The 5,737-nt window shown below is 35.9% G+C and overlaps 1 pseudogene; it reads left to right on the plus strand.

The window, feature by feature from the left end:
• The first annotated feature begins 2,516 nt into the window (after positions 1 to 2,516).
• On the plus strand, positions 2,517 to 5,735 carry LOC107599035 (UDP-glucuronosyltransferase 2A1 pseudogene; annotated as a pseudogene).
• Positions 5,736 to 5,737: the final 2 nt, after the last annotated feature.

A 5,737-nucleotide genomic window follows, 5' to 3' on the forward strand; every position in this document is an offset into this window, starting at 1 on the left:
CAGGCCTCTCTCTCTCTCCGCAATCCCTTCTTTTTCCCGGTAAATTACGAATTCTACTATGGCGAGGGCTGAATTTTTAATATTCATAACCCGGGCTTTTGCATTGGGAAGTTAACCAAGCAAGGTAACAACGCAACGTCAGCACGACTAATCAATATTCATAAGCAGAACATTCGCCATTGGGTGGCTGTCACGATAAGTTAGCATGATGTACTTAATATTCATGAAGCAGACGTTCGGCATTGGACGATTACCACGCAGCGTCAGTACGACCTTATTAATATTTATGAGCTAGGTGTCATAGAAGAGACGCTAATGTGACCACAGCAAAGTGAAATTTTGCATGTTAGCATATTAACGATACGCGACAACTAATAAAACAAATTATAAAAAATGTCTAGAAAAAAAAGAGTCAAAAATAGTAAACACTAGGCTGAACCCAAACGAGGTTAATGACCTAATATAACAATAAAAAGAATAAAAAATAATTAATTTAATTCACTTTAATTCATTTACTTCTATCTCTCTCTGCTGGGCATCTGAGCATTAATTATAAAGCGAGTGCTCGTGCAGCCTGTAGCTCCATTAATAAAACATCCCAACAAAGGATGTGAGAACGAGAAAGAGCCTTGGTTCAATTCATATTAATTTCAATTTCAAAGTACTTTATTGGCACAATTGTTCTGCATACAATATTGCCCCAAATATCACACACACACACACACACACACACTTTAATTTGTTCATTTTAATTTGAATTGCTGATTTAATAAATGTAATAATTTACTCTGCACTGTTACTTTGTCGTTTTACTTTTAATTTCATGCTGATAATTTAATTGTTTATTTTGCTAGTTTATTTGCACTGCTGTTGTTTTACATTGCACAATTTTTATTTATGTATTTATTTATTTATTTGTTTAGCTGTCACGATAAGTTAGCATGATGTACTTAATATTCATGAAGCAGACGTTCGGCATTGGACGATTCCCACGCAGCGTCAGTACGACCTTATTAATATTTATGAGCTAGGTGTCATAGAAGAGACGCTAATGTGACCACAGCAAAGTGAAATTTTGCATGTTAGCATATTAACGATACGCGACAACTAATAAAACAAATTATTAAAAATGTCTAGGAAAAAAAAAGAGTCAAAAATAGTAAACACTTGGCTGAACCCAAACGAGGTTAATGACCTAATATAACAATAAAAAGAATAAAAAATAATTAATTTAATTCACTTTAATTCATTTACTTCTATCTCTCTCTGCTGGGCATCTGAGCATTAATTATAAAGCGAGTGCTCGTGCAGCCTGTAGCTCCATTAATAAAACATCCCAACAAAGGATGTGAGAACGAGAAAGAGCCTTGGTTCAATTCATATTAATTTCAATTTCAAAGTACTTTATTGGCACAATTGTTCTGCATACAATATTGCCCCAAATATCACACACACACACACACACACACACTTTAATTTGTTCATTTTAATTTGAATTGCTGATTTAATAAATGTAATAATTTACTCTGCACTGTTACTTTGTCGTTTTACTTTTAATTTCATGCTGATAATTTAATTGTTTATTTTGCTAGTTTATTTGCACTGCTGTTGTTTTACATTGCACAATTTTTATTTATGTATTTATTTATTTATTTGTTTATTTATTTTGTCATGTTAGTATAGAATACTTAACTGCAATTATAGAGTGGGAAAGCAAAAATGAAGTAAAAACATTGAGCATATGTCCTCTGTGTCTCTATGCTAGCCACTTAAAATAATTTGAAGTAAGTTAAGCTATTACATAAATAAGAATGGCTTGTTGACACACACTTACGTGAACTGTGTTCATGTCCTGTACTGTCCTGCTGCATCCAAGTGAAATTAGTGACAATGTTGTCCCCTCTAGTGGAGGATAATGGCATTGCACCCAGCAGCTGTCACATCCCATGTTGCTGCACAAGATATCTTGATTTCTGAAGCCATTCGTGATGAAAGTGATGAATCTTTTACAATGCAATGAGCTGATGTCTAACATAAAGACTGTATATTTGAAAAGTGCCCTCTCACTCCGCAGATGCAAATAGAGCATTATACCCAGACCAAAAAAGATCCTACTGGATTGAATGGAAATTCTGAAATATAGGAATTTTAGCTTATCCAGAATAGTATTTGCTTCTAAGAAAATAATTCTTTGACTGGTTCCAAATCATGATAGATCTTCATGATTGCGCTCCTTTTAAAACCCTTGAGTTAGAAGTGGAACAATGTGCAGTTTTCCATCACACGTGTTTTGATTCCAAGCTTTGAATATTCCATACTTCTTCTCAAAGGCCTGTTTTAATGAGTTAGATTCAAAGGTTTTAATGTGGATGGAATGTGCTGTATGTAATCCCCTGCCATAATCTGTTTGTGAGCCTACCTCTTCCTCTCTTTCTTTCTTACACCAAACACATGATTCAGATCAAGCCCCCTTTTGAGGCTAGGCTATATAAACGCACAGAGGAAGTACAATCTGGGCCAAAGTTCAACATCATGCTGTTCCCAGTCCGTTATCTATGCTAACCACCACTTTTAAAACAAGAAAAACATTAAGTGACGGACTTTGCTTGCTCGTTTGCAAGGCTGCCTGCCAGATCAGGAATAAAAACTGCACTGTTATAAGGCATTCTTTCACATTGCAAAACTTCTCTTCAGGACATCGCCACAAACCAGGTAGAGTGTTTCATTATACTTGTCTGCATGCTTCAGATGTTCCATTTTCAGAGCTGGGTAGATTACTTAGAAATTGTAATCCGTTACTGATTCCTAACTACATGAATATTGTAGTTAGTAACGAACCGATTACATTACAGATTTTAGGTAATGTAATCAGACTACTTTTTGATTACGTTTTACCTAAGTCGTTTATCACATTGATTTAAATACAATGATCTCATACCATATTGATATAAAAATACAAAGAGTAAGAAAATATATTCTATTCATTGTAATTAATAACAGGAAGTGCATTAAACATTGTTACTTCAAGGTTTCCCAAACTGGGGTTTGTAAATGAACTGCAGGGGCTTCATGAGTTTAATGAAAAGCTAATAATGAATTAAATCATTAAAATGGAAAATCAAAATAAGTCATTTTAGAATTAACATCAATCAAAATAAAACACTTAATAAAAAATCAAATACTTAATTTGTTTATCTACATGTCACGTGAGCATTAACCAACAGAGAATCGTGAACATGCAAATGTGATAATTATTAAAATATTTGTTTTTAAATCTCAGGGTACTTGAAGTAAATATGTATTAGTTGAAAGATGTTCAGATGACAAAAAAAGTTTTGGAATGCCTGCATTACATGTAAATAAGAAATCATGTGAATTTGTGTATTTTTAAATTGTGCATTCTTTGTGTGAATGTCCACATAACTGGAAGACTTTCTTAGTGTATATAAGCAGTAGGCTATTTTAGAAAGGAACATTTTGAAATTTTATGAATAATGTATTGCTATTGTGTGAATAATATGTCATCGATAAAAAAGCAACTGTTGTCTGATTACAGTATTTTAAAATGTAATTTAATCAAATTACAAGTACTTAACTTTTGGAATCGGATTATGTAATCCAGATTACATGTAATCAGTTACTACCCATCTCGGTCCATTTTGCAGTTTAGTCAATGGACATATTAAAATAGAGAATAGAGACTATTGCACAGTGTCATTCAAAACAATGCACACGTGTGAACAATGCAATGAGTTGTTACACAGTTATAAATTTAAACACATTTGTGCAAATCACTAAATTGCTTGCACTGTGCAACCTATTTAGCCATTGGTATGCAAAAGTGTAATCTCAGATGAATAGCCTTTACATAACACATCTATTTAGTATACATGTCAGGGACATATATTTGTGTTAGTTACATGATCGGTGTACTCTTAGTACCTTTAGTCTCTCTCGTTCCCACTGTGAACTTTTACAACTGTACATGTGTTCAGCTGAGATTGTGTAGTAGTGCCAGGTCAATGTGCAATGATTCTCTCAGATAGGGTAAAGGAGGCAGCCCCTGCAAGTGCCAGAGGAGAGAAACAATAAATAAATAAAATCAAAAATAAGATAGCGATATTAGTTTGTAATCATATATGGTATGGGTATAATACTTATATTACACTAACTATACAATGTTATCAAAAACATATTATACACTGCCTTCTTTCTGAAATCATACTAATATGTCCATTTATTACATCTTATAAAATAGCAAATTAACTTTTGAATAAGTAAAAAAATAAAAATACATAAAAAATTATATTATATATATATATATATATATATATATTAATTAATTAATTTATCAAACAACATTGGACTCACATTGGTTTCTAAGTTATAAGCACAAGCAATTTTCCATTAGCCAAATTTTGATTATGACTGACAAATCAAACATATATTTTCAGACAATGTTGCTGCATCCCCAAATCTTTGTCCTTGTTGTCTTCCTTTGGAGTGTCCCACCACTTTCCCTGGCTGGGAAGATCCTGGTGTACCCAGTGGATGGAAGCCACTGGCTTAACATGGACATTTTGCTACGAGAGCTTCATCAGCGAGGCCACAAACTGACAGTTGTCCGTTCTGCCAACAGCTGGTACATCCCAGAGAACACCACACACTATACACCCATCACCATCCATGTCGATCATCTCTCCAGCCTGGAGGACCCCGAGTACATGGCATCCTTTCTTAAGAGAAACATTGCCATTCAAAGAGGGGAAGGATCTGTTTGGTCATTCATGGCCCTGCAGAAAGAAGTAATTACTCTTTTAGAAGAGTCTCACAAGTCTTCTGCTGAGATGGTGAGGACCATTCTAGAGGATAATAAGCTTGTTAAAACACTCAAAGAGTCCAAGTATGATTTGATGCTAACTGATCCTGGTTTTGCAGGAGGGGTCATATTGGGCACGTACTTGGGTTTACCAATGGTGTACAATGTACGATGGATAACAAATGCAGAAGGACACTTTGCAATTGCACCCTCACCGCTTTCTTACATCCCAACTATTGGATCTAGGGTGACAGATAAAATGAGCTTTGCAAATAAAATGAAGAATTTCTTGCATTATGGAATCGGCCAATACATAGACCACTTGCTCACAAGGCCTCTTTATCAAGGAGTTATCAGCGAACACATAGACCCAAACACCAATGTGTACTCTCTGATCCAGGGAGCAGATCTGTGGCTCATGAGAGTCGATTTTGTATTCGAGTTTCCTCGTCCTACTATGCCCAATGTGGTCTACATTGGAGGCTTCCAGTGCAAACCATTCAATCCTCTACCAAATGAATTGGAGAAGTTTGTCGAGAGTTCTGGAGAGCGCGGGGTGGTGATCATGTCTTTAGGTACTCTGCTTGGAAGTCTGGTTCCTGACATATCCGAAGTCGTCGCCTCCGCCTTTGCTCGCTTGCCACAAAAGGTGATTTGGAGGCACGTAGGAGAAAAGCCATCTACGTTAGGGAACAATACACTGATAGTGGACTGGCTGCCTCAAAACGACCTCTTAGGCCATCCTAAAACAAAAGCTTTCGTCACCCACGGAGGAACGAATGGAATCTACGAGGCGATTTACCACGGCGTTCCGATGCTTGGACTTCCGCTCATCTTCGACCAATTTGACAACATGATTCGCCTGGAAGCCCGAGGGGTGGCTCAAGTGCTTGACGTCGCAGCCCTGGATGTAGATAC

This window comes from Sinocyclocheilus grahami, unplaced genomic scaffold (assembly GCF_001515645.1).
Source record: "Sinocyclocheilus grahami isolate Dianchi unplaced genomic scaffold, SAMN03320097.WGS_v1.1 scaffold259.1, whole genome shotgun sequence".
In the NCBI taxonomy this organism is placed as follows: Eukaryota; Metazoa; Chordata; class Actinopteri; order Cypriniformes; family Cyprinidae; genus Sinocyclocheilus; species Sinocyclocheilus grahami.